The sequence below is a fragment of the Sinohyriopsis cumingii genome, chromosome 4 (genome assembly GCF_028554795.1).
Source record: "Sinohyriopsis cumingii isolate HCF-2022 chromosome 4, ASM2855479v2, whole genome shotgun sequence".
Lineage (NCBI taxonomy): Eukaryota > Metazoa > Mollusca > Bivalvia > Unionida > Unionidae > Sinohyriopsis > Sinohyriopsis cumingii.
Genome location: NC_142964.1, coordinates 60,412,212 through 60,420,643, shown reverse-complemented (window position 1 = coordinate 60,420,643; position 8,432 = coordinate 60,412,212). Strand labels below are relative to the sequence as shown.

Here is an 8,432-nt window from a genome sequence, read left to right as displayed (position 1 = left end):
TGAGAATGAATATGCAATCAACAACGGCCCAGTGTCCATCCATGCCCCGAGGAACTTTGCCCTACGGGTACATATTTATGGTGTAGGTGATGGAACATACAATGTATAACCACTGTCGAGTTTATTTCCAATTAGTAACATGCATTTTTACTGTAACATTAAGGTCAGTTAACTAAATGTATTTTTACTGTAACATTCACGCATATTAGTTACATACAGTTTTACTTTAACGTTAAGATAGTTACTAATTTATGATTAGCCATTATATTTGAACAATATTTGCATGTGTGAAACAGAACGGTTAGCTCATTTGTCATGTTTTTTTTTTATTATTGCATTCTGTATGATTAAGATGGGTTTTTGATATTGTATTCTTTATGATTAAGATGTTTTTAATATTGTATTCTATATGATTAAGATGTGTTTTTAATATTGTATTCTATATTATTAATATGTGTTTTTAATATTGTATTTGATATGTGATTAAGATGGGTTTTGAATATTTTATTATATATGATTAGGATATTTTTGTTTTATTTTTCGGAGGGGAGATCAAAAAATCTAAGTGTATTTAATTAAATACAAGAAAGATAACAGAAATGCAATATGTAGATATTTTCTCTTTTAATTTGAATATAGTGAATATAAAATTATAAAGTCAATACCAGAACCCTCAATTTTAAGAATCTGACATTTTATAATCATAGCTTGTTAATTTCTATTTCTTTCAACAAATGATTGAAAAAGAATTCTTTTCATTTGTTGTAAATAATAGTGGTTGAAACTTTTGAATCAATCAACGCATGGTTTATGTTAGATTTGTTTCATGCATAAATAAGGAGGAGGTAATCTACTACACTCGAGTCTTTGTTGACCGCTTACACAGAGGTACATCTCCATTTTTAAAACAAAACCATATGTGATCTTTATAATAAAAAAGTTACCAAATATCCAGGTGAGTTATGTCTGAATTTAATGGTTTTTACCTTCAAAAGTTATCAAATTATACATACTATCTTTACATCAGGGTTGCAATAATTTAGCCCTGTGTAGGTAAAACGTATTGAATATGGCCTAAATATGCTGTCTGACATTGACATCAGAATTGTGGTAGAAATGTGCACAAGAATTGCTGCCCAGGGTTCTTGTTAAAAATTATATTGAAATTTTTTCAAGTATTCCGGTAGAAATCATGAACACAGAAGGCCAAAAGGATCAGATCCGACTATGCATGTACGATAATAGCAGAAGGCCAAAAGGATCAGAGCCGACTATGCATGTAAGATAATAGCAGAAGGCCAAAAGGATCAGAGCCGACTATGCATGTAAGATAATAGCAGAAGGCCCAAATCATCAGAGCCGACTATGCATGTAAGATAATATCAAAAGGACCAAATCATCAGAGCCGACTGTGCATATAAGATAATAGCAGAAGGCCAGAAGTATCAGAGCCGCCTATTCGTGTAACATAATAGCAGTGCTAATAACAGCAATAATTTTGTTCTTGAGAATGATACTGATGATTTAGTTTGGAACATTTAGAACAAGAATCAAACCTAGCGGCAAGAATTACCATGATTGGGATTTGCAAGATACTAGCACTTGTAATTGGGGCATCTAGAGTATAAACTTAAAGGTTATTTTCAGGAAAACCTGATCCCTTAATGGATAAAAATATAAATGAAACGTTTCTTCGTAGAATAAGTCTGAACTCACAAACGGATTGCTAAGGTAAAAGGCCTGGTTGCACATTTAATGTAACAAATCTAAAATTTCTCCGGATTTACTAAAAGTCATCTGACCCAAAGATGTTCATTGCATATAATGGTTAACGTGTATGCAGCGAAGCAATTGTGATGATTACCACAGAACATCAGCTAGATAAACAGTCTTCTGAGTCTTCTCTTACCTGATCTTTTCTGTGTCTTTCTATGTGATTAAGATGGGTTTTTAATATTGCATTTCCAGTATACAAATGCCTGCGATTAATCTAAATAGTCTCTTACTGACAGTCACGTGTATCATGTATAGTGCCTTCTATCTTAATCAGGTAATGTCACATAATCAAAAAAAAATGATGTAAGTGTCATCTCTGAACATTGGCTATTTCAAGAACAGATTAGATTCTTGGAAGATATAACATTATCTTTTTCTGCACTGCCACTCTTGACCAGAAAACTGTTTTTGCTCTCGTGAATGATTAGTGGAGGGGGTTGGGGTGAAGCGGTGGATTTTCTTTGGGCTTGTAACATACTATAATGATTTTTCTGCTATCGCCGTAGCAAACTATCGTATTCTTGACATTAGATTAAGGCCTGATTCAATACTGTTATTTTCTTCATTGAAGCCCAGTGTCATCGGTTAATTTTAAATTCTGCTTTGAATAATTAGAAGACTTCGTGCATTGACAATATGTACTCACAGGATGGAACGGTTATTCTAGTAGCCGAACAAATCAAACAAAACTCTTTCCAAATCAGGAAAATGAATGAAATTTGGAATGCAATTGTTATGTTTCGAGTCTTTCTCCAATTTAGGTGCATCATGACCAGACAGATTAAAAGAAATTGAAAGATGCGGTTGAATTATAACTACTGAGAAATCAGTGACTGATAATGTCAAAGAGACAAGGGTAACCGATCATGACACATTCATCTTTCTAACCATGAGTACATTTCAATCCGTTGAATTTCAGTCTTACAAGATCCATGACTGAAACGTCAACAGTTCGAAATGTTACTGTAGTAAGTCGACTCTACGATACGACAAACAATTATATTAATAATAATACATAATGACGTAATGTCTTGTACGTTTTCAGAGGATCGCATTGTGGGTGGGGTGGGGTGAGGTGAAATTTGATTGGGGTGGGTCAGAATTTTCTGTATTGTTGTTTGCTATGAGTGTCTATGAGTTAGATGTTTATGCTAAATAAGCAATGCATATCGCATGTAATCTTTCTCTACAGAGAGAAAGATTTTGATATTTCATGGCATGCACGCTTAATTGGAAATTCTTATAAAACTTTATCAAGGCAATAAACATGTGTAGACGTACTTCACGCATGAGTTCATAAATAAAGCCAAATATAAAAGAACATTTTAATTATATTAAAATTCATAAATACTTTGCGTACGAAATTTTATACATGCACCCATACCATGAAAATACATAATACATATCATAAACTTGAACATGTGACCTTTGGATGTGTGTACGTGTCCGTGTGTGTGTGGAATGGTTGTCAATGGAGAGAGGGTTTTATATGTAATTTAAAAGGCATATATTTTGTAGTGCGAGACTAAGAGTTGCCTTTGTTTAGTTTGCATAAACAGCAATTCTAACAGTATATATCAACGAAACAGGACTCATTTAATAATGATACCAGGATGTGGGTTTGCTTGTCAACATTCATTTGTGTCATATTAATCCAGTTTAGTCCGGTTCAAGAGCATGTGTTAGTACCCTGGAAACATATAAATTGCCTTCTATTTAATACTGAAGAACTAAGGAATAAACATAATACATTTAAATTCACCGTCGTTTTGATTTTGAAAAAATGCTGAAAGCGCACATTATTTGCCTAATGTTGATGGCATCAATGTTGGGTAAGTACTACATATTTATTTACAATCGTTATACTTGTCATTTAGTTACCACATTAGTTGATTTTTGTGCATCTTATTTTTTATGTAAAATGTATTACCACTCACTCTTTCTCCTTGTATTCACCGCTCTGGTAGTCTAGTGGTTACAGCTTCCGCCTCTATGCGATAGGTCGTGGGTTCGATCCCTGGCCGAGTCATACCAAAGACTTACAAAAACGGTACCAACAGCTGCCTCGCTTGGAGCTCAGCATTAAGAGGTTAGTGTTAGGACTGGTCGGATTGATGTCAGGATAATGTGACTGGGTGGGACATCATGCAATATGTCTGCGTCATGATGCCCCGGTGCTAGACATCACTATAAACTACCACACTACAGACATCGTAGCGATATGACTGAAAAAGTGTTAGAGCTACATTGAAAATCCAAATCGCACACACACACACACATACACGCACACACGCACACATTATCCTTGTCTTAATTGATAACGAACATGAGCTAATTGAGACCGCCTTTTGACGTAAACCTAATAAAACATAAAATCAATCAATTTTTCATGACAGTCATGAACAAGAAAAGAAACTTGATAGCCGAATTAATCCGTTTATCATATAGAAATGTTATTCTGGTTAGCCTAATTCATCCGGTTTATCAAGATGGAAATGTTATAATTTTTTGCCGAATTCATCTGTTCATAGGATCGAAATGTTATAATTGTTAGCCTAATTCATCCGTTTTATCAGATGGCCTTTTAAGCCTTTTTCTTCCGTTTTTCCACCGTCGTTTGTTTGTTCATACATCTTCCCTTTCCGTGCCACTTCCTTTATATCTTGTTTATTTATTTACTGATTTATTTAGGTATTTATTATCCTGGAAATTAAGTATTTTGGAAGAATCTAGACTCATTTCTATTAAAACACACCGAACATAATGGGTGTTATTACATGATGAATACAAGCATTCTGTGTCCATTGTTCCTCATACATTTCCAGTTCCAGCCATGAAAAATGAAATTCCAGAAACAAAATTTCATAGTAAATATTATTATCTACACACTGTAAACTTTCTTTTTGTCCTTATTACTAAAGGTACCAGTTTAAAGAGTCGATGGATTTTGTTCTCTGTTATTGTTTTTTATAAAGCCTTCCATCCGTTTCAGCTCTTCATCGTGTTGAATCTGTGCCAGGTACTCTCTCTCTCTCTCTCTTCTCTCTCTCTCTCTGAAAATATACCGTATGCAACTTAAATGTTTTCGGGATCTTATACGTGTAATCTAGAATGCTAATCACATGTGGTGTGGTAAAATTCGCAAGTAATATGTCTGTTTTTAGTCAAGATCCACCTCTAAAAATCGAGCATATATTTGTATTATGTAGACATTGTCTTGGACGCTCTCGGCAATCGTTGTCCTAATCGATTTTGATCAGAGTGTTTTCTTCAAGAATTATATTTTTAGAGAAAAAGTAATCCCCGAAGACAGTTACTAAGTTTCGCATTGCATTCAACTCTCACCTCTAGATGTATAACTTCCTTGTAACTCTGTAGCAATACAAAAATACACTGCAAATGCGCCAAATTAGACACAAGTGTATGATAAAAAGACACATACAGGTATATGATCACTCAATATTTTTAAACTCCAGTCTGAACTTGGATCTATTGTCTCGCGGGAAAATAAAAATGTTTAGGCGCTAAATTATATAGTAATATATGATCCAAGGCAAAACAAAATGTACAGTATACCTTTGATATCAAAACAAGAATCATCAAATGTCATCTAGGCAGTATAAGCAACCTAATGTTCTGTATTGGTAACATTTTGTAGGAAGAAAAAAACACTTAAATTGCACAAAATAGGGTTTAAGGGACGGACCCTAAGCTGATAAATTAAACGGTTAAACCAAACTAGAATTTATAATGAAAGTACATGCACAGAAGTACATCCACCAGACATATCTTAAAAGTATTCAATAGGAACCACTCGTCCTAATATCGGACGACGTATTATTTTACAGCCATAAATGTAATCAACGGTTGGGAAATGGAATACTGAGCACTACATATTTTGCGATACTCATTAGATAGTAAATAGAGTTATTTTGTTTTGCGTTATTAATTTTAAAAATTTCAGCATATGGATTATAGTTGACGACACATAGTTTTATTTTGCGAACTTGAATTTACGTTCCTACTGACAAAACAGCATGGGCCCCTTAGTGGCCGAGTGGTCTAAAGCTGTCTCCGTTACGGATCACTGAAATCTCACCTCTGTCTCCGTGGGTTCGAGTCTCGGATTCGGTTAATGTGGGTATGTGAGAAATCTTGCCAGTAGCTTCTCGTGGGTCGGTGGTTGTCTCCGGGCTTTTCCCCGGTTCTTCCTCCACCATTAATACTGGCCGCCATGTATAGCCTATCGTGTGCTGAAAAATGGCGTTAAACCCCACAATAACAACAACAAAACAGCATATGAACTCTAGGTGCGAGGGGATGCTCTTTGGTGCAGAACGAGAGTAAATAGTAAGATCTGGATCATATTTTTCAAAGCTGAATTTTTCTTTTATCTAACTTGAATAAATAAAAGCATCCGTGGCCTGTTTGTCTGTCTAGCGCAGAAATTATTTTCATTTTTTAAATTTAGTTTAATTACGTTCTGTTCAGAGATTAATTAGTAGTCCAATCCCTATAGGGGTTGGGGTAATATGCATCCATAGAAACTATGTGCCTTCTGCATTCCTTTCAATATCATTAGACAATTTATGATAAATTACAATGCCATGGATCATTCTTAGAGTAAGCTACAGCAGACACAACAGCTTCACTATCTGGATCCATTGAAATATTTTTAACCTCCGTGTGAGATTGAGGACCTGACATGAAGCGTATGACTGTATTACATTTCTTGTCCCATCGTGTGCAACATTTATTATATTTTATGTTACACGGTGGTTTTAAAATGGCTTAATTTCAAAAATAATGTACAACTCTTCGTTGCCAAAGTATTTGATGGGTTATCTCCCCATGACTATCTATCTGAACTTAAGTACTGAAATGGTTCCTGTATTTAGCATTTATACAAATGACATTTCGGAACTGTGTGAAGCGCCATCTCTCTCAAAATCATTTATTTCTTGCAATAGTTTGACAGTTTTTTAAAGTCAAATTTGATTTTTATATTTTTAAAAACGTTCGCTTTACTTCACTTTGCCTAATGAAATTAGGACATGCAAAATAGCAAACAAAGGTAATGTTAATATTTGTTTTGTTTACAAGATTGAATAACGATACATTTATATTTACTCCATTTCTTTGAAGTTCTCGGCATGCTTTTCAACCTAAGACTCTCTAGAGTTATTAAGCCTCAGGAACGAGTATTGCATCAAATCGTTCTCAGCCACAAACAGTGGTTTACTGCTCTGACCAGTTGTAAGGACCATTGTTATTATTATTATTATTATTATTATTATAGGATGTATTCCGGTATTTTGCTATCCGGACCCGTGTACATATACGCGCTGTCCTCCAGGAACCATATGCAGGTATTAATCCATATTTCTCTCCCTATCAACTTACACGCAAAATCAATTCATAAACCTACAACGCCATAGGGATTTAAGCACGAATTACTCCAGCGGATGGATCGATCATGAAATGAACGGGACATTTCTATATATATTTTTAAGAAACAAATCAAGAAGTGCTTGTCATTTTTAACTTGATCTTGTCTCGCCTGCTTTGAGTATTGCAAAAGGATAGATGTAGTTAGGATAATGCTCTGCCATGGTCTCCATGTCGATTTGAGTGGAATTTTTTATTACTGTCAATGTAAATGTTTTAATTACCGGGTCTAAAGATAACAGGTTTGGTCAAAAGGAATAATCGATATTGTTAATAGAATCAGTTATAAAAATGTAAAGGAAAAAGAAGACAAGTAAGACAAATATTAAAATAGCAACTTTAACAACAGTAAGAAGGAAACGGCGGAGAAAGAGTAGACAGATGATGATATTGATAATTCTGATGATTATTATTAGTAGTAGCATTGTCTTTCTAACGCTTGCAACTACTACCAATAATATAATTACTAAAACAAACAGTAACTATGATAAATAATAATACAACTACTACTATTACAGGACAAACAACTGTGGCAGATGCAATGCTGAGTGTGTACCATCATATGGTTGAACTGACCACCTGCTTGCAACACATTCTGGATAGCCCTTTACAAAGTTCCGCAACGTTTTATGATGTTCATGTAATTTACACTACGAATAAACAAGCATTTACTACTTTTAATATATTTTGGTCATTTCTCAACACCTTATGAGTCACACAAACCCATTTATATATGCATATATGTCAATATTAATATATGTTGGTTTGTTTGTAAGTTAATCAATATATCATTGTATGTATGTATGCAAGAATGTATGTATGTATGTATGTATGTATGTATGTATGTAATGAAAATTGAAAAAGGTCCATTGTTGTGCTTACACTGTAATCCATAGAAATACAACTTAGAACATGGGTAAGAATCAATGTATGTTTCATGACATCCTCTACACCTTACCTTTCTTAAATATGATATAATGTGAAATGAGTAATAAAGCGGGAAATAACAATCAAATGAGTGTTTGATAACGAAATAATGAGGCAGAAAGACACAAATTAATATAATGAGCTGTAATAATATATTTACTTGTGCATAACCTGATCCCATCTGCGAACAGTCTAAGCAAGATAAATGCACCGCCACATCAGATTATACTCTGTGTCATTGAAATCGATAGTAGGACACAGGCCGTACACTCGGATTCTAG

General features: G+C 34.2%; 1 long non-coding RNA gene across 1 annotated transcript; it reads left to right on the top strand.

The window, feature by feature from the left end:
* The first annotated feature begins 3,447 nt into the window (after positions 1 to 3,447).
* On the top strand, positions 3,448 to 7,905 carry LOC149801258 (uncharacterized). Its single transcript, XR_016420610.1, has 4 exons — positions 3,448 to 3,608; positions 4,769 to 4,795; positions 7,076 to 7,145; positions 7,743 to 7,905. It is a non-coding gene; the product is annotated as an uncharacterized LOC149801258 (long non-coding RNA).
* The last annotated feature ends 527 nt before the right edge of the window (positions 7,906 to 8,432 follow it).